General features: G+C 36.8%; 1 protein-coding gene across 2 annotated transcripts in view; it reads left to right on the forward strand.

Annotated features, from left to right (window-relative positions):
- The window catches only part of Gpc5 (glypican 5), a 1,353,471-nt gene that overhangs the window by 560,978 nt on the left and 770,244 nt on the right, over positions 1–22,249 (forward strand). The window lies entirely within an intron of this gene.

A 22,249-nucleotide genomic window follows, 5' to 3' on the forward strand; every position in this document is an offset into this window, starting at 1 on the left:
AACCAGTACCCCGGAGCTCTTGTCTCTAGCTGCATATGTATCAAAAGATGGCCTAGTAGGCCATCACTGGAAAGAGAGGCCCATTGGACTTGCAAATTTTATATGCCCCGGTACAGGAGAATGTCAGGACCGAAAAGTGGGAGTGGGTGGGTAGGGAAGTGGGGGGTTGGGTATGGGGGACTTTTAGGATAGCATTGGAAATGTAAATGAGGAAAATACCTAATTAAAAAATGGAAAAAAAAGAAGAAGACCTCTTCTCAGGATCTGTGAGCAGTAGAATCCAAATCGCCTGTGCCTTAGAAGCTAGTATGGAAGGTATTAAATCAGGAATCTGGACAGCTCCGCCATGGCATGCTGTCTTTCACACAGTCTTTCATGGAAATTGTGTTGAGAAATTTGACAGTATAGTTCATACAATAACATCAAGAGTTCTAGGATTTTATAATTATTTTTGTATGGTTTTGCTAGAAAGATGTCAGTATGAATGCTGAATGTTTTAATATTATAATTGTGATGCATTAATTTATAGCATCATTCTAGTGAAGTTTTCAATAAGCAAATCTTCTGTGAAGATTTCTGCTTCTGCCAGAAAAGTAAAACTTCTGGCTTACCCAATTAAAAGTGAGTGATTTTACTATGATAAGTATCTCAGCTTCATTTATTTGACTCATAAACCATTCTAACTTATGACTGCATGATTCCAATTCCATACAGAAATTTATATCAAAATAAAGTAAAAAAAAAAATCAGTTTCTTCCTTTCAAGTACAATGCTAGAAAATTCATTGTTGATTTCAAACAAAATCTTTCCTATTTCTTTTGTACAGCCTATGAAAAAAAATCTCTAACACAGTTGGTGGATAAATGATTTCCTTCCTGCACAAGGTATAGATTCTTCTGTTTGTTTGTTTTAAGTAAAAAGGTCAATTGAAGAAGACTTTGCAGGGCTCACAGGCAGGGTGTTTATATAACAGAGAATCAAGTGGCAAATGGATAAAAATGTGAAGCAAATATGATTGTGTATCTATGTGTGTGCATGTGTGCCTGTATGTGTTTGTGTGCATGTGTGCCTGTATGTGTGTGTGCATGTGTGCCTGTATATATGTGTGTATGTGTGGGGGGGTGCATGTGTGCATATGTGCATGTGTGTTTGCAAGTGCACATAGGGCACTAGCTAGCCTCCCAACTGAGGAATTTAAAAAATTTAGGCATTAGTTTTACTGTTTCTTCTATTGGACCACTCCCACTTAAAGCAAAAGAAAAAACTAAGAGTGGGATTTTATATTCAAAAACTTTTCTGAGATATTTTATGGGGTGCCTCAAAAGTTTGGGAAAGATCAGACTCTTTCACAGTGGTGGCTCCAGAACTACCTTCATTGTGAATGATGGTCATCATCACTACAGTGGTGAGTCACTGATGACTGGCAGGGATGAGGTCTAAGATGAGGTCCAAGATGATGCTTTCCATCAGTTTTGTAGCACAGAAATTTCAGACTATTTTAGCAGTGCATGAAGTTTGAGGAGGATGGAGAAAAAAATATTGATAGAAATGATATATTGTTGATAGGAACACGGCTCCAGGACATGTGCAGAAGTGAATGATCCTAAAGAGGTAAATCAAATGTGAATATTGGTAGAACTGGTGTGCGGCCTGAGTGTAATTCTAAAACAGCTATAAGAGGTGGAAAAATCAAATTTACCTAATGCTGTAAATGTTCATTTTAAAGTTCCATTACTTGAAGAAATGAGACTTGTCTGATAAGAAAATAATTCCTAGTTACCAATATATAACTGTAGACATCCAATCTTTAAACATCTTCTTAGTCTAGAGTTTTCTCTCCATTGTACTCTTCAAATACATTTCATCAATCTAATCCAGTTTCAGGACAGATTTCTTTTTCTATAACTAAGCCAGCAGGAGTTTATGTTTCCTGAGCAACCTCTACAACCTTGTACTTAGGTTGAACACTTATTTTCTTTTGATATTTGAATTTCAGTTGGATAGTAAATATTATTCCCTATTCTAGGAAGTCATGAAGATGAATTTACTTACCTGAGAGAGAACAAATGCACTCACTTAGAGACAGGTGATCAAGTAGCCTGAGTCAGCACAGGAGACTAATCTTCTCTGTTGTTGTTCAACCCAAAAGAACCTTTGTATTTTAATCATTATGAACAACAACTCTGATTCATTACATTAATTAATCATATGTTTCTGGATCATAAGAGAAAACCCTACAAATTTATAGATAACCATGCAATTAGCAGTGGTAGAATTTCTAATCACTGGAAAGGAGGATGGAAGGCACACTTTATATCAAAACCACATATAACAGGAAAAATTTTGCTTCCTTTTAAATAAACATGTCTGTGTGATCCATAAATGTGCTCCTATACCATTTTTATTTTAAATGACACTTGTGGTCTTAAATCATTTTTATAAAACAATGAGCAATATTCAAGAGCAGTGTAGGTCTGTGTTTCTATGTTGAATGCAATGAATGAAATGATTTCATAAAATTTATTTTATCTTACTCCCAAGTATAAATGGTATTAAGTTTTCAAATAAGAAGACACCGCAATACTATAGATGTTATTGCAATAATTTCTTTTATCTGTCTTTCTTTTTTCCCAGTTGGGGATTCTGGTTTCTTCTATATTTTCCTTTTTTTTGCCATTTAGGGACTCTCTTTTTATATGAGCTTGCTGTGAAATAACAAACAAATTAGATGATCTCTGATCATTACCTCCTTTGTAGAAAATAGATTTAATTAAATAACCTCAGGTATGAATTCAGGCATCGCTCTGTACATAGGGAACAGACCAACGCCAGTGCACCAGTGCCCAAAGTGAGCAGGAACAAGGTACTCTTCATCTCCCCAAAGTTCTCCAATCCCTTTCAACATTCTTTCCACACTGTAGGACTCAGCCCGACAGTTCTGTTCTCTCTGACAGTTCCAGTTACCTATAAAGCCTTTCCATTTTATAAACTGTGGCACAGGCAATAGCAATTTTCTTGCTCCCTATCTTCTCCCTCTGCTTCCTCTTCTTCACTTCTGCTTATCTTCCTTTTTATCTTTATAAAGCCAAGAAATCAACAAAAGCCTTAGGTGGCATTTATCAGTACTGTTTGGATATAATTATGTTTTAAACCTCTAACCCATATTTGTTTATATTCTAAAGAAATTTTAATCAACGATCATTGTTAAAAAGCATTAAAATGCATAAGCTTCTCATGGATATCTATTACAGTATACATAATATATTCTACAAGGCAACTTCAGTTTACTACCCTGTATTAGCTTAAGAGTTCAAGGGAAAAGATACAAAATAACATCAACAACATCTTCATTACCACCACCACCAACAACAACAAGAATAACAACACCCAACGATATTAAGTGGTAGATCCATAGAATAAACTATTGTCAAGAAGAATGGATCCCTAGACTTACAAGAAATGTTCCAATCCATCTATTGAAATTTTTTAGTAGAAGTGAAATGACTCAGTACAAAGAATCCTGAGACTGTACTTGAATTAGAGTTACGATTAGTCTAATATGTGGTTCTTAGCTAGAAACTGAATATGAATAAAATATAGACGAGGGCATAGATTGTGTTAACCACACTGAGGACACAGGCAAGCAATTCAGTATGTGCACATATAATATAATTTAGCCTATTATCTATTTTATAATTTTTCATTTTTACATAAAATAGATGTTTACGGATTTTTCTTTAGAATAATAATTCTGGCAAATAATTTAAAAAAGCATAGTGGACCAAGTGTCAAAGTTGGCTTATGGTGGAATGCTTACTCCTAATTGGGACAATTACATTACTTCCTTCTAAGCCCAGAGGACATCATGAAAAAGGCAGCCGAGTGAATGTAAGGGCCAGAGGATATGCGCAGCACAAAAACTTCTCCTGGACATACCATGGTTGTTTTACTCATGAAGTCAGGCAGCTTTGGTTCTGAGCACAGGATTAGGCCCCTGAAAGGTTCATTAGGGATAAGAGAGGGGCCCATGAGGATAAAGCCATTTTGCTAAATCCTAACAAACACTCCAGAAGAATTAAGACCAAACCTGTTGGAGGAACATTTCTATAGATGGACAGCGGGTGGCTGCTGCATCTTCAGTTGGAAGAATTTCTGCCTGATGGGATGACTTTTCCACATTTACAATAACACATTCCGACCTCTACTGTGTTGAATTTTTAAGACCTTAATTCCACCTTTCACAAGTTCTGTGAGCAGATAAACATGTTTAAATGCTGCTTATTGTGTTTTTCTATATGATATCAAGTAGCTCATTGTGATTTTGACTTAATTTTACCATCCCATTGTCCAATATTTTAGACAGAAGACAGACAAAATTTCTAACAAAATTATTCATATTTTGTGCATGATTGATAGGATGACATTATCCTTTCCTTCCTTGACATCAAATATTTCTCGCATTTTAAATCCTTTAACTTTGAAAACAGAATGTGAATGCATTGGATGGATCTTCTGTAATAGGACGAGGAGGTGAGGAAACGAGGCATTGCCCAAGACTCTCAGCTCCAAATAAAAAGGCAGAAGGGAAACAAGAATGGCAAGTGTGCACACCCTGGTGAGTGCCGTCGCATCTGGTGCAAGCACCGCTAACCTCCCCCGGGCTCTGCTTAGTTGTCCCCGTGGAGAATTGTTCATGATGATGCTCAATGATGCTTCTCTGCGGAGGAGACAAGAGAAAAGCTGCAGTAGAAGTCTCTGAGCATACAAAACGTCTCAGGCTGCAGAAATATCAAAGGTATTTAAGTAATAAAACCTAAGGACAGACAGAGCACCTGGTGAAGATATGAGCGAGGAAGGAACTGTGAGAGCACTGGGCTCTTCTCAGTTCCTGTGATTTCTTCAGCCAACTCTGGCAAAGGCCTGCCAGAGTTTCATCTAAAGATGTCTGAGATGACTATTACGCACAATATGCCAACAAGGAGAGCCACATAGAAACATTTATTTTTGTAGTTTATACTTACGATTTTATTTGGCACAATGAGAATAGCATTTTACATAAATTGTAGTGTATTTAATACTTTCAACATAAAAGTATATTGAAAATGTAGTGTACACAACTTTCTCACTTCCTTTGCTTCATATATATTAACCACAAATAGCAAATAATTATTGGTTGTATGAATGAAATCAGTATGATATTTTTTTTCAGGTGAAATTCGTGTTTATTTTATATTTTCAATTTCTTACTGGATATTTTATTTAAACCAGGAAAAGAGGATAACTGTTGAAATGTAAATAAATAAAACATCCTTTTTTTTTTCTTGAATGAAATACTTGAAGTTCAGAATCTTTTTACTTAAAAACAGTAACAAGAACTGGCCTGCCCTGCAGTATCCTACTTTTACACACATGTTTTTTGAGGGTAGTTCTAACTGAGTGTTTTTAGTGGGGGAGTATACCATAGGGAGAGGTAAGGATGATACTTCTTTGATAAAGAACAAAACAGGAAACCGAGTCTGCACCTAGCAAGGGATGTTAGATTCTACTGAATTTCCAGAGCCTCCCCCTAGAGGAGGTGCATGAGGCAGAAGTGGGAGAGAACACGAAAGCATCCCCCTGCCCCTGACTTTTCTCACTTTAGTACTGAGAAATTAACATTTTACTTCACACAAATATTTTTCCAACATACAACTTCAAACTTCAATTATGTTTTCTTCTGATGTTTCAAGAAAAGATGCTCAAATAGGAATTAATCCTCTCTCCAAAGGTTTAGGCAGTATTTTCCAATCTACCCTTTATTATCCCAGTTTACAAGAGACATCTGAATATTGCCCAAAGAAAACACAGCTTCAAGGTCCAATAGCTTGGAGAAATGTTGAATAGGCTTTTTAATTGTCTTGGAGTATAACAATACTTAGTTAGACTCAGTAATCCGAAGGAAGGAAATTGCCATAATTCACCCTTTTATAAAATCCATTGGGTTATGAAACCTATTTATCATGCAATATAATTTTGCTGGTATATATTGTATAAAGAGCATGGTTTGGGAAATGATTTTAAGGTTGTAATTATTTTATACCACAGTTGCAAGGTTCCTCCACCATCAGCATCATGTGATGCTCCCAGGAAACTTATTGAAACACAAGCTAATTCACTGTCTGTGTCCTGGGTCTCTGGTGATGCCCAGGAGGCTGGACTGGAACCCACAGCAGGAGCTGCACAGTGCTCCAACTCTGCAGTATAGCAGAAGGTATTCAAGTAGAGGCTGGCAAATCCTTTTGCATCAGCAACTTCAGCTGCTTAGGTTGATGAACTGAAACAAATCGTTACAGCGGAGTCTTTCTCTGTCAGCCTCACTGACATCAGAATAATAAAATGGGAGTTAAGATGAAAGAAAAATTCCTTCTCATTTACAATTAACAAAATCATTAATTGCAAGAAATGTTCCACAAGTCCAAGCTCTTATATAGGAGAGATCAATGAAAACTGGTCAGATGTGGAATGAGATTGCAGCTGGAGCCCTTGGGAGAAAGCATTACTCTGCATTTTTTTTTTTATTTTGAAGAAATGGGAAAATGTCTGAATAGCCTCAAGCTCACTGACTTGGTCCAAAGTAGAAATAATTAGTTTTGAATTGAATTACCTGAGGTAAGAGAGCGCCAGGGCTCAACACCATATTCACTTTTGGGAATCTGAAAGGAAAAGGAAAATAGGTGAAACCCATACTGGAAGTTACATCTAAATGAGTACCTATGAAAATGCCCCATGCTCCAAGCATCTGTTGGCATTTATGGAACATATTTCCCTCTCTTCATCATGGAATCCATGGGGGGAAAAGTCAAACCAGATAGCCTTGGTTCAAGTCCGTTAGGAGTGTTATAATCACGAGACAATGACCTCAGCAGCAGAGTAAGGGGTATAGATAATGGCTCTTGAGGGAAAGCCAGCAGCTGGCACACAGACCTGCCTCAGGTGAGCAGACAAGGCAGGATCAGAAGAGAAGCACCTATAGGATGCTTTTGGAGTCTGGCAAGGGCCAGGTATCAGCACACCCCCAACCACATGCTTTTGAGCTAGGCATTTAGAGAATGGGAAATCTTGTTTATTCAATACATCATGTTTCGTCTTTTTTAACTTTGAGCTGATTCACTAGCTTCTCAGTCTAACTAAAAACCTGTATTCAGATTTTAACCTGCCACTGTAATAATTATAGGGTTCTCTCCTATGCTAAGTATCGACAAAAAATTGTAATCCTGTCAGAGTCCAGTCAGAACACTGGAAAAAGCCTGCTGCATACCGCTTAAGCCTGTGACTTCGGACACAGCCTTGACAGCATTGGTTAACTCTGGGAGTTAGGAACTTCTGTGTCTTCACAGAGAATAAGCACCGATTCTTTCTCCCCTGCTGATGTCTGCAGTCGTCGGCCTCAGGTTCTTACTTCTAACAGGCACAGTATAATCAAAGCAAACAATCCTGTCCATCAGAGAGGCTCGGCGAGTGATTGGAGGGGCTCTGTTTGTAAAATTATGTATTCGTTTGTCCAAAGGACAGGTTTCTAAGCAGAAAATTCACTTCTGTCCACAAACTTTGTTTTGTGTTTTTTCATTTTAAATTTGTGTTTCATTATTATTATTATTATTAATTATTCCTTCTTTCTTTTTGAGATATTAAATCATATGTCAGAAACATGATTCGTAGGAAGACTTCACATAGATGAGATGACATACAAAACACAATATACAAAAGGATATATCAGTGATATTGGTGTGTAGTCCTAATTCTTCATGCTCTATGGAACTGCTGAGTGTCTGGGTCAACTTATGGAATGAAGAACGGCATCAACACGGTAGCAACCACATGGCTTGCGGCTCATTTAAACATGGGTACTCTGCCATTAAGTGCTAAAGAAACCCTATTTACTAAGCACACAGAAGAAGAGTGACAGAGGGAGATTGAAGACAAACCGTTGCCTCTTCTAGTACCATATCCTGCTTATTTAGTGAAGAAATTCTGACACCATCACTGTCCCTACTCTTGAACTGAAATATTGTCCATTTTGGATGATTGCTTGAAACAACACCAATTACTCACTGGTATTTTAATATGAATCAGCAATTGTAGGGATAGTCTATGCATATACAAAAGCTTGTACTTTTAATTGCTATTCATATATGTAAAAGTTAGTCTTCAGGATGTCAGTGAGTCCGTGACAGAAGCCAGCTCATACATAGTGAAGGGCAAACAGACTCTGACCCAGCAAACTTCATTACCAGCCCTTGCACATTCAGGCACATGACAAAGTAGAATATAAACTTTTGATATCTGCATGGAGTCCACTGTGTCCCAGAGTGAAATATAAATTCTGTGATGGTTTTTCTCTATTTACAATGCTATTACAAAGATTATACTATTATTTTTATCTTTTGCCAGTTATTTACAATAAATGAAATTTAATATCTCGAGAGGTATCATTAAACTATACAGACTCCACAAGATTAAAAGAAAATATGCTATGATTTTATTTCTAATTCTTTTTTAGGGAATGAGAATTTGAACTACCTTGAGTTTTATGGGTCTCCCATATATGTACATAAAGTTAATTCTCTGTCCCGAGAGTAACACAGCATAAAAAGGCCAATTACAATTTTATGAATAGGAAATATAAGATCTGGGGTTTCGATTTCTCTATTGCTGTGTTCTAAATAACAGCATGATTTCCAGGGAACACTTTCATCCTTTCTGACACAGAACAGCTAGCAAATTTCAGTAGAAAAAAAGCCAAGCCAGGCACTCTGTGAGTCCTGATATAGTGTAAGGAACATAGTGATAAATTCCAAACTGGGACCTTGTTTTGATGAAAACTCAGAAGACAAATTGAAGGCAGCTTTTGAGACTCTAGAGACAAAGGGGCAGATGGAGCTCTGAATTAAGTGATGGTGTATTCTGAGATTTGAAATGAGACCTTGTCCCAGTTGTATATTTTCAGGGATTATGGACTAATTGGATGTGGTAATTGATTATTAAAGGGCATGTATGTTTAAAGTTTTAAAGTTCTTAAATTATCATTTAAACATTGCCAATAAAATTCAAGGTGTGAGCCCCAGTACCTGAATGTTGCAAGTAGATCAGTCTACATAAAACACGTTTTTCCTTTTTAGCTAAGATAATACTTTGGACTAGTAAATTTTCCATGAGCCCTGAGAAAAGTCCTCAAGATGTCAAAGATTCATATAGTTAAGTTCTGTGAGGGGTAAACTAACAAAACTTTCTGCTTACTTTCTTACTATATTGGACCAAGTGTGAAGTGAGGTAAATGCCTACTTTCCTTTCTTCTTTCCTCAGATACTTTTGTTAAATTAACTTATTTAGGACAGAGAATACATATTCACAAAACCCACCAATACACATACACACACACACACACACACACTACAAATATACATATGCATATGCATACACACCCTAAGTATAATCTCTCTCTCTCTCTCTCTCTCTCTCTCTCTCTCTGTGTGTGTGTGTGTGTGTGTGTGTGTGTATAAACACATAGGAACATGAACACTATCCATAGCTCTACCATAGCTCTATAGATAAGAAACATGCCAATTCAGTCACATGGGATTTTTCTTTTTTCTTTTTTCTTTTTCATTTTTTTCTTAGATATTTTCTTTATTTACATTTCAAATGCTATCCCTAAAGTTCCCTATACCCCCCCTACTCCCCTGGGATTTTTTTCTTGATAATAAATTGTAAACAGGCACAAAGGGAGAGCCCATTCACAGTTTTTGTTTGTTTGTTTGTTTGTTTGTTTGTTTGTTTTTACTGATGGCCAAAATACTTTGACTTCTGAGATTCCATCAACTTTTTTGAAAGTATTTGTCTATTTTAATTTAATAAACTTTATTATTTATATTTAATGGGATTTTATTTTCAGAAATTGAGTCACAGAAAAAAGAGATTACCCCTCCACACACACCCCAGGTTTCCCCTCTATAAAGAAGTGACACAAGAGGTGTGCATCTAAAAAGTACTCAATAAAATTCTTGCAAACCGAATCCAAGAACACATTAAAAGGATCATCCATCATTATCAAGTAGGCTTCATCCCAGGGATGTAGGGATGGTTCAATATAAGGAAATCCATCAAAGTAATCCACTATATAAACAAACTCAAAGAAAAAAAAACATATGATCATCTCATTAGATGCTGAGAAAGCATTTGATAAAATTAAACACCCCTTCATGATAAGTCTTGGAAAAATCAGGAATTCAAGGCCCATACCTAAACATAGTAAGAGCAATATACAGCAAACCAGTAGCCAACATCAAACTAAATGGAGAGAAACTTGAAGCAATCCCACTAAAATCAGGGATTCTACAAGGCTGCCCACTACCTATTCAATATAGTGCTTGAAGTCCTAGAGAGCAAGTAGAAAACAAAAGGAGGTCAAAGGGACAAAAATTTGAAAGGAAGAAATCAAAATATCATTATTTGCAGATTATGTGATAGTATACTTAAGTGAAAACAAAAATTCCAGCATAGAACTCCTAAACCTGATAAACAGCTTTAGTGCAGTAGCTGGATATAAAATTAACTCAAACAAATCAGTGGCCTTCCACTACACAAAGGATAAACAGGATGAGAAAGAAATTAGGGAAACAACACCCTTCTCAATAGTAACAAATTATATAAAATACATTGGTGTGACTCTAACTAAGCAAGTGAAAGATCTGTATGATAAGAACTTCAAGTCTCTGAAGAAAGACATTAAATAGGTGTCAGAAGATGGAAAGATCTTCCATGCTCATGGGTTGGCAGGACTAATATAGTAAAAATGGCTATCTTGCCTAAAGTAATCTACAAATTCAATGCAATCCCCATCAAAATTCCAACTCAATTCTTCATAGATTTAGAAAGAACAGTTTCCAAATTCATCTGGAATAACAAAAAACCTAGGATAGCTAAAACTATTCTCAACAATAAAAGAACTGCTCATGGAATCGCTAACCCTGACCTCTAGCTGTACTACAGAGCAACTGTGATAAAAACTGCATGGTACTGGTACAGTGACAGGCAGGTAGATCAATGGAATAGAATTGAAGACCCAGAAATGAACTCACACAGCTATGGTCACTTGATCTTTGACAAAGGAGCTAAAATCATTCAGTGGAAAAAAGACAGCATTTTCAACAAATGGTGATGGCTTTACTGGCGGTTAGCATGTACAAGAATGTAAATTAATCCACTCTTATCTACTTGAACAAAACTCAAGTCCAAGTGGATCAAGGACCTCGACATAAAACCAGATACACTGAAACTTATAGAGGAGAAATTGGGGAAGAGCCTCGAACATATGGGCACAGGGAAAATTTTCCTGAACAGAACAACAATGGCTTGTGCTGCAAGATCAAGAATTGACAAATTAGACTTCATAAAAATTGCAAAGCTTCTGTAAAGCAAAGGACACTGTCAATAAGACAAAAAGGCAACCAAGATATTGGGAAAAGATCTTTACTTATCTTAAATGTGATAGAGGGCTAATATCCAATATATACAAAGAACTCAAGAAGTTAGACTCCAGAGAAACAAATAACCCTATTAAAAATGTGGTACAGAGCTAAACAAAGAATTCCCAACTGAGGAGTACCAAATGGCTGAGAAGCATCTTAAAAAGATGTTCAACATCCTTAGTCATCAGGGAAATGCACATCAAAACAACCCTGAGATTCTACCTCACACCAGTAAGAATGGCTAAGATCAAAAACTCAAGTGACAGCAGGTGCTGGCAAGGATATGGAGAAAGAGGAACACTTCTCCATTGCTGGTAGGATTGCAAGCTGGCACAACCACTGTGGAAATCAGTCTGGCGGTTCCTCAGAAAATTGGACATGTTACTACCTGAGGACCCAGCAATACCACTACTGGATATATACCCAGAAGATGCTGCAACATGTAATAAGGACACATGCTCCACTATGTTCATAGCAGCCTTATTTATAATAGCCAGACGCTGGAAAGAACCCAGATGTCCCTCAACAGAAGAATGGATATAGAAAGTGTTGTACATTTACACAATGGAGTACTACTCAGCTATTAAAAACAATGAATTTATGAAATTCTTAGGCAAATGGATGGATCTAGAGGATATTATCATGAGTGAGGGAACCAAATCATAAAAGAACACACATGATATGCACTCACTGATAAGTGGATATTAGCCCAGAAGCTTGGAATACCCAAGATACAATTCACAAACCACATGAAACTCAAAAAGAAGGAAGACCAAAGTGTGGATGCTTCGATTCTTCTTAGAAGGGGGAACAAAACACCCATGGAAGGAGTTACAGAGACAATGTGTGGAGTAGAGACTGAAGAAATGACCATCCTGAGACTGACCCACCTAGGCATCCATCCCATACAATAACCAATCTCAGATACTATTGTGGATGCCAACAAGTACTTGTTGACAGGAGCCTGATATAGTTCTCTAATGAGAGACTCTGACAGTGCCTGACAAATACAGAAGTGGATGCTCATGGACATCCATTGAACTGAGTGTAGCGTCCCCAATAAAGGATCTTGAGAAATGTCCTAAGGAGCTGAAGGGATTTGCAGCCCCATATGAACTTACCAGTACCTCCCAACAACTATATAAACTAACCAGTAGTCCCAGAGCTCCCGGGGACTAAACCACCAACCAAAGAGTACAAGACTCATAGCTTCAGCTGCATATTTAGCAGAGGATGGCCTCATTGGGCATCAATGGGAGGAGAGGGCCTTGGTCCTATGAAGGCTCTATGCCCCAGTGTGGGGGAATGCCAGGGCCAGGAAGCAGGACTGAGTGGGTTGGTGAGCAGGGGGAGGAGGAAGGGCATAGGGAGAGGGTATTTTTTGAAGGGGAAACCAGGAATGAGGATAACATTTAAAATGTAAATGAAGAAAATATCCAATTGAAAAAGAGGGGTGCATCTATAACCCTAGGTGAACCCATATTGATATATCATCATCACCCAATAGAGACCGATGACAGACCTCTGTCTGCCCATTACACATTCAGTGATTCTGTAACAGTTTTGTATATTAGCAGGTATTTTTAAAATTTATTTCAACTCTCCTTGTGCTGCCTTAGAAAATTTGACTCTTTTCTTTCTCCTAAAATGATCTGTTTTGTGTAAGAATGCTTGGCCTTTAAAATATGTTTAATCTTGAATTGCATTCTACCACTTCCTTAATGCAGCTTTAAGGAAAACTCACAAGTGTTTCACTTATTGTATGGATATAACTTCCAAGCTATGTTTTTATTTGTTCTATTAAAATGATTCAATGTGGGTGGGCACAGAGAGTTCTACAATAATAGAATATCCAAAGGTTAAGGCTGCTCATTGCAGAAAGACCATTACTGTTATTAATAATTTAGCTAGCATCTTTGTTAACTTTCTATTGCTAAGATAAAAAGAAACATGTAGAAGAAAGGGCTTGTGTTATCTTAAATCTTTTAGTCCATCCTCAAGGGAAGTCAGAGCAGAAGCTCAAGGCTGGAATCTGGAAGCAGGAACGGATAACTGATGCAGAGGTCAGGAGTACTGCTAATAGGGCTTGTCCATTGTGCTTTCTTAGAGCCCACCAGCCCAGGAGTGGCCCTGCCCCCAGTGAGATGGATCCTCCCACATCAATCCACTGAGAAAGTAGCCTATGGATTTGTCTACAGGTCAATCCCATGAAGTCATTTACTCAGATAAGATTCCTTTTTACCAAATGACCCTAGCTTGTGCCAAGTCAACATAACATATCCATCACAGGTAATATACACGCACATGTGCGACCACACACACACACACACATACACATACACAGATACACACACACACACACACATACACACACACACACACACACTTCTGTCTAAATGCTATAATGAGATGCCATATAAAGTGAATAAACAATGCAATTTTGCATGCAATTTTTTTATTGATTATAATGAATCATGAGACTTTTTTTTCTGAGATAGATTAAAGGGGATCTACCTCTGCCTATGTACTGAGCTGCACTGGCAAGCACTGTTAAAATCTGTGTAAATGGGAGGTAATAATAAGTTCTTTAAGTTGATATTCAAATAATTTATTCTTAGATATATTTTACTGAAAATAAGCAAAAATGGTGGGAGGAATCATCCAACTCCTTAAGTCAGCTCTATTGCTGCCTGACCCAGCTACCTTGAGCAAAGCAACTGCCAGGCCAAGAGTCAGCTTTGCAAGAACCACGTAAGCATGACAGCAGCTCTTGGTGATACAGTCTCAGTTAAGTCCATTCAAAATGTTAGCTCCAGAGGTTTTGTTTTTTTAAAAAGATATCTCAATGGCTAGTAGACAGCAAGGAACAAAACCTGTCTTACAAAAAAAAGAAAGAAAGAAAGAAAGAAAGAAAGAAAGAAAGAAAGAAAGAAAGAAAGAAAGAAAGAAGAAAGAAAGAAAGAAAGAAAGAAAGAAAAGAAAGACATAGTTTATTCTGAACATAGTTTATTCTGAAGCAGAATATGATTCCTAGTGTCCTGGAATCATAGATTACGTTCTCCTCAGATACTACACTCCAATGATTTACCAATCCTGAAGCATTTATAGTAACTGAACAAAAGTTCATAAATCAAGATAACTTTTAAGTAGATTGTAATTATAGCAACAGGATGGGAAACACTCTTCTGTGGGCCTTGAATGATACCTGTCATTTTTAGTCCTTTCATTGGTACAAAATTAGGGTTCCGTTAAGTTAGTAGGTGCATCTCAGAAGGATATGCCTACCAGTCTTTCTCTTTCGGATTCTTCTATCTGACTGGTGGCAGAATGTTACTTCTGATAAAGAGTTAGGCAAGGACTGGCTATGGAGAAGGCTAAAGATTGGCCAGGAGAAACTGAAAGTAGGCACTGGAACTGCAGTATTCCAACTGGTCCACATTATGAAGTTTTAATCAATCAGTCATTGTAAACAAGGATGACTTGTGCAGAGTGATGATGACTCTAGATGGAGTTTGGTGTAGATGGAGCAGGTAGTTCTGGAGAACTCTGCGATGTGGTTGCTGGGCACTGAAGAGTTTCTTACAAGAGGTATTCATGATATGTGCATACAAACAGAGGAGTAATAGATGTCTAAGAGTCAGAGGCCAGTGTAGGTCTGAGTACCAGAGAGAAACAGCAAGGGGACGAAGAGAATCAGAACATAGGTAGTAATGGAGGGAATTCAATTTGATAGCCTTTGAGAATGGAGGGATTGTCTTATCAACAGCCTACAGTCAGGCTCTCTTGTTCCCAATCAAGTGACAGGGAAGGGGTTGGACAGCAGGCTGTGGGACTTCTTGGAGAGACACCTTCATACTAGCAAGTCTGGTGACTAGGTTCTCAGCAATGTCCCAGAAGAATTGCTGTGAGTGTGTGGGGAGCGGCCTAAGAAGAGGCTGAATTCTAATGGTATACTCATACTCAAAAGCTAGTGGAGGTCCTGCCCAGCACTTGCCAGAGACTCAAGTTTGGATTGCTGTGAACACAACCATTTATGTGCATGTTGCACTCACTGAGATTGTGACTTCACAATCTCCTTGGCTATTTTAGTCATCTGCTCAGGCTCAATGAGGAAACGGGCCTGAGAGCACTCTAGTTCTGCCCTCACTGAGGTTGTATCATTAATCCAAATCGACCTCTTTCATGTGATCTTTACTCGAGTGTGCTTAGTAGTATGTGTGGAGCTAGTTAATTGGAGGAAGAGACACAGAGACAACAGAGCCATGGCCGTGGGGAGAGCCCAGTGTCCAGCAAGGACAGTACAGTGAAGCAGTTCACCAGATGAGCTGGGAATATAGCAAAAATGCCCACAATTGAAGGTTTGGGTTAGGCTGACAAGAAAAAACAAAACAAAACAAAACAAAAACAAAAACAAAAACAAAAACAAAACAAAACAAAACAAAACAAAAACAAAAAAACAAAAACAAAACAAAACAAAACAAAACAAAACAAATCCCTCCCCCCAAAATAATGGTAAACAAATAAAGAGCAGGACAAATAAACAAAAAAACACTCGAGCAGGGTTAGAACACCCAGGCAAGAGGAAGAAGGAAAGAAACACAGAGAGAGAGAGAGACAGAGAGACAGAGAGACAGAGAGAGAGACAGAGAGAGACAGAGACAGAGACAGAGACAGACAGAGACAGACAGAGAGACAGAGAGACAGAGAGAGACAGAGACAGAGAGAAGATACTGAAGAGAGACAGAGGCAATATGAAGCCAGAAAACAAAAGGGGCAGGCCCTGGTTATATGAAGATTTCTTATATGGTACCAAGGGTCATATGTACCCGACAGGTTAGTTATCCTTTGCAGTTGTGTGCCTTCCCTTCCCTAGCCACGTTTGGCTTCAAAAATATGTTAGGTAAACCTTTCCATTTATATTACATAGATTGGCACATTAAAATCTAGTTTCTAATAAAAATTTGATTTTCATTTCAATAAAGATGTTTGTACTTTTGGAAAAGTTTTGGCTGTTAAAATGCTTCTATCTTTTATTATTGTAACGAATATTTCCATGATCATCTTCTAGCTTTGACTTTCTCTACTACTCACATAGGCATGTATAACATATGGTTCTTTCATCATGGAACTGTTATGCATACAGCCACAGAGACATTTTTATTTCCTATGAATGGCTCATTTCACAGGAATGGGTTTTTCTATTTATATAACATTCTATCAATTTACTAATACTATAAATACATTTAATATAAACAAAATATCCTATGACTTTTTGCCACAAAAATCTAGATTCCTTAATTTAGTTTATTGTTTTCAGATTGAGCAAAATTCCACACAAAGACATTTGCAATAATATATATTATCTGTTATAATTTATATAAATTGAAGTGCAGGTTGAGGTTGGTCTCTAACTCTTTGTTTGCAGGCTTTCTTAGTATGTATGAGTCTAATCATCAATATAATTAATATTTGAAGTTTAACTACTCTAGTTTTATCAGATGCCTTGTAAAATTTGAAATAAATCCTCAGATTTTATTTTTCTGAAATTATTTCATTTCTTCATGGACCATCCGAAAATGGTGCTTCTAACACAACAACCAATTACTTTATTTTTGTGATTTTTCTAATATGAAGGAAAATACCATTTTAGTGATATTTTAAAAGTTCCTTAATTAATGCGATTCAGATGATCATGAATAATAGAACAAGGTATAAAGATCAGACTTCTCTTTCACTGACAATAACAGTGACTAGAAAGCAAATGCAGCAAGACACAGTTCTCCTATGGTTAGAGCAGCACACTAAGACTGCAGGGCTGAGCAGTTTTACTCTCCCTCAGTGATCATTGCCAACAGCAGATGTGAAGTCCAAATGAGTACAGTACTGGCTAAACTGTCAGACTCTATTCAAAAATGGATTGCATTTTATGAATGGACATTATTAAAGACACCCATAAATATTCTCTTAAAACATTGGTTATCATAACCAACTCCTCTTAATTGTTCGTCATGTTCTTAAAGCTTCAGGATGTCTGTCATGTCCAACCATTCTTTCCAGATATTCATAGTCACTCGAGACCTACCACAGCATCTGGATTAATTATGTTTAAAATTCTAAGACATACTATCTAAAAAATCATAAAAGACACATTTATTTCTACCCAGTATTCTGAGTTAGAATATCTGACTAGGTCTATCCTTGTAATACGGTTTCTATTCAGGTAATGTGCAGAAGTGTAGTCAGTAGAGAATGATAGAACCGTTTTTACTTTGGGAATATGACTTCTCCAGAAAGAAGATGATAAATCACAATTATATAACCTGGGAGAAGACATAACACACCTATAGGCTTTGCAATAATGATCAGGGCAAGAGTAGTGCACTGCATTTGCAAGAATAGAGCTAATCAGGGTTTTTTGTTTTTTGTTTTTTTTTTTCCCAGGGAGTGCAATAAATCAATTTTGGAAATGTCAAGTCAAATCAGGTGTGCTAAGCTATTAACTAGTATCTGGCTTACAACAAAACCAGAAATTGAGTTATAGAATTTATTTCAGACACCTTTATTTGTAGAACACATAAGGAATGCATAAGCCCCATTTACATATACAACCATATCATGCAATGATAGAAAAATAATTCAAAGTATAATGCTAAGTAATTCTATTCCTACTTTATAGGAATTGAATCAATTCATGAAATTAAGACTTGAGTGTTAATCATCATACCTTTATGGGATTGTGTCACGAATAGAGTTTAGAAAGATTAGATAAAAATCGTTTCATCTTGAGCATCTTTTCCTTTTATAAAGGAAGTATATTTTGTTTGCTTCTACACTGGGCCTTGTCCAGATTTGATCAGAGTGTGCCTAGCCTTACTGCATCTTGTTATGCCATGTTTGATTTCTGTCTCTAAGAATCTTCCTCTTTTCTGAAGGGAAGCAGATGAGTGGGTAAGAGGGAGAAGGGAGGTGGGGCGAGATAAGGAGGAAGGTCTAGGGGCTGCAGTAGGGATGTGTTGTGTGAGAGAACAATAATTAAAAAGAAAAGAGATAAAGAAAGAAACAAGTTATTAGAAAATTAGAAACTTTTGCAAGTTAACTCTGCAACCATGTTTAAATGAATTGATAAATAAAGTGGAGGTAGATTTTAAGAGAAAATCAAAATGAAACTAATGATTCTCTGTGAGACAAATAATGCCCCATCACAATTTACCCTCAACTAATAATCTAACCTCTTAACGATATGGTATGAAGGCTTTTCAGGTAACATAGAGGGAGCAAAAATAAAGTGTAATAGTCAAATTCATGAAAGTCAATTCTTAGTGAAATGAGATTCTGTTAACAAGTTGCTCTGAATAAATTACTTTACCCAAAGGTTACTATTTTTTCCCTGCTTTAATTTGAATGTTTTGTTCAATGTTTCATCTTTAGCTGTGAATTTGACTGAGAACTGCCATGTTTAAGTCACTGAAAAGCACATATGAGCATTGAAATGAGTATATTGCAAATGCTTTATCACAGGTTGATGGTTCAAATTTCAGTTACCAGGAGAAAGAAATAGATGTTTTATACATAGTATTGGGGAAATATCTCCATTTTAACCTATATATTATTCAGAGATGTCATTTGGGCATTTGTCATATGTTAGGCTATTAATAGAAAAGTAAAAAAAAAGTATAAGGTTATTTCTCACTGTAAATATTTTTTTTTTCAATCATGAGTGAACCTTGAAACTGCCTGGGAGTTTTAGACATTTCTGGTGTCTGGCTTCCACCCCCCCAGAGTGCTGCTATAATTGATCTGAAGTATAGGCTGGACATTAGGACCATGTAGCTAGGCTGAGAACCACTGACCAAGAGAAACTTGAAATACAGATTTTGAAGGAGACCCAGACACAAACGATTGCAGCTAGGACAAAGTCACTAGTGAATGTTAGTTTACATGTGACACATCAGGCAGGAAAGACAACTAGGGAATCATTTCTCTAAACAAAATAAAGTGTTTGCCATGGACTTCTAAAATTGATAGAGCATGAAAACAGCAATCTGGTTAACTTAAATTAAAATAATACATTTAATAAAAATAGTTCTCAGCAAAATTGTGTCAATGATGAATTTGTTTATGAAACTGTGATAATACAAAAATTTTCTCAAATTAGTGCTTCTCAGAGGCAAAATAATATTAGGAGGGGTGTTCAAAATAACATTAGGATGCTCAGTTAGAGTAGACCAAAATAGTTGTACTTGGTATTATTATTTAAGTTTGCTATATTTTTGGAAAAATAGATTATTCCAATAATTATGTAAACCAATCAAGTGTCCACAATATTGTACATATAATATTTAATCTTCACAAATATAAATGGTAGGACAAATGAGCACCCAAAATTTTATGGGGATCAGTTTGGTTTTATGGGCTAGTTAAGTGGAAATGTTTCTTTAACTTCAGGGTTGGGGATTGGAGATTTGTCTCTTGTGAGTTATGAAAAGACTGGATGTGGATATAAAAATAGAGAAGAAATAATTAGTTTTAAAAAAGAACTAAACTCCATGTTAAGCAAAGTTAATGAGAGTCTTTAAGGTCCTCAGTCTTAATATCAGTGTGTAAATGAGAACTCCAAGCCAACAGAGGATAATCTTAGTGTTCAGGAGTCTTAGCTAAAAATGCCACCTCTCTCCTGGATCAGTCTGAATCCTCTCGTTTTACCTCAGACAGATGGTTTTGCCCCCTAAAAGTCTCAAAACAAATTGTGCTTCATTTCTGGTTTACAGTTTTCAGAGATCATTATTAGTAAAAAAAAATGTACATTTTCAATATTATTCTGAATTAACTGACTTTATCTTGTATGTTCTATGTTTGAGTAATGTGACTAAGTGTTATCTAGATAATTGAAAATATTTGATAACACCACAAATTTCATCAATAAGATAGCTTAAATAGATATTACACTCTTTGACAATGTGGATATTTAATTTGTCATTGCAATGTAAATAACATGAAGTATTTAACTCCATGAGCACTTGACAGAGAAGTAAGTTAACATACAGGTGTTAAGAAGAGAAAGATTATCTTTTTTTTTAATTTTTAATATTTTTATTACATATTTTCCTCAGTTACATTTCCAATGCTATCCCAACCAAGGATTTAGAAATTGAAGTTACCAGAGAACAAGATAATAAACATCTTAAGTTATTTTTCTTTTTCTCAGAAATTTCGTAGAATTCTAAAAAAGCAGAGATGCTTATGTGATACCATTAGATAAACTCTGATAGTTCTAACTCTGGAGTGACAGTACTCAAGTCCTTGATTGAAAATGGCCCTGTAACTTTGAAGGGCAGCTGCTTCCTCTGTGAATTTCTGTCGCTGATCAGATTTTATGAAGTCATCTTATCAATCTTAGAATTCAGACAGAGAATGGATTCATGAAATACCTTAAAATCAAGGCCAAGAGGCTGAGTGAGGCATTATGGTGGGAGGGAAGGTGCAGTGAAGAATTTCGGGAAGGAAGTTGATCATTTAATCAGACCTCCATACTCTCAGTCTCGATAGGTCAACTTTGAAAAGACAGGGGAAAGGGGAAAGAATAAATGAACTGTGTCAAAGGCTTTCAGCATGTCCCCTAGCCTTGGTCACTCAGAGGTTCCTCAGTAGCACATGTGGACAGCTTGTTCTGTTCACAGAGGATCAATGCCCAGGCGAGAGGCTCAATGGTCTCTTCTCCATTTTATTAACCCACAGTCCAGAGAGGAAAGAGGGAAGACTTCAACTGACTGTGAGGAAATGGGCAGGATAATACTGTAAAAAATTAATCTTCTTTTTAAGAAAACAAGTTTTAACCACACATTTTCACAAGTGTTGACTCTTTGATAAAAACTGAGGAGGGAAAGGAGACAGGGGCTGACTCTGTCTGCAAAGCACACTGTGTACATATTTTTGTCAAGTGTGTGGACTCCAATCGACAGGCGTGGGCTTCCTCCATCACAAAATGAGCAAGATATGTTTCCAGTAAGAAAAAGTCTGTTTATCAAAGAGGAAGCTGGCAGCTACTATGCAGAGTGCTGTATAGATTGTTCCATCCTCCTTACTTGCATGCATAATTCCTGCCTGATGTAAGAGAGTTGAATGTCAGCCTTCTTAAATGTATTTTGTGTCAAGTTCTGTGTGCGGATTTATTTTGAGGTGAGAGGAGAAGGAAGAACACATTAATTCCAGATGGCTTTAAGCAAATATTAGAAAGGTGAGCTCTCACAGGCTTCCTAATATCTTTTGGCTAGTTGACATTTACAAACACTGAGTTTGCTAAGCTTTCTCCCTTAGCAATATTAAGGCTTTAGCGTGTGTACGGGATGTGTGAAATGAAATACACCGTTTGAGAATACTGTAGACAAGAGAGGACTGTAGCCCCAGTGGGTAGAGACAATGGGACTGCATTTTCCGTTACATGAACCATCCTATTAAAACATTACAGACTGTAATCAATCAGGTTGTCTGGTTTCTAAAATTTTGGAAATGTTACCTGCTTTTCACACCCCCCCACATTAAGGTCCACATTGTTTTTTGTTTGTTTGTTTGTTTGTTTGTTTTCTTTTGAGTAGCAAATTATGTCTTTCAATAAAAGAACACTGTTTGCAGTTCCTGAGCATATCCTGTGAAAATTAACAAAGCAGGAGTTGCTGTTGATAAAGAAGTTTTAACAAGGATTGCTTAAGGATGTAAGGTGGGGGGCTAACTCTCTCTCTCTCTCT

The sequence above is a fragment of the Mus caroli genome, chromosome 14, assembly GCF_900094665.2.
Source record: "Mus caroli chromosome 14, CAROLI_EIJ_v1.1, whole genome shotgun sequence".
Classification (NCBI taxonomy): domain Eukaryota; kingdom Metazoa; phylum Chordata; class Mammalia; order Rodentia; family Muridae; genus Mus; species Mus caroli.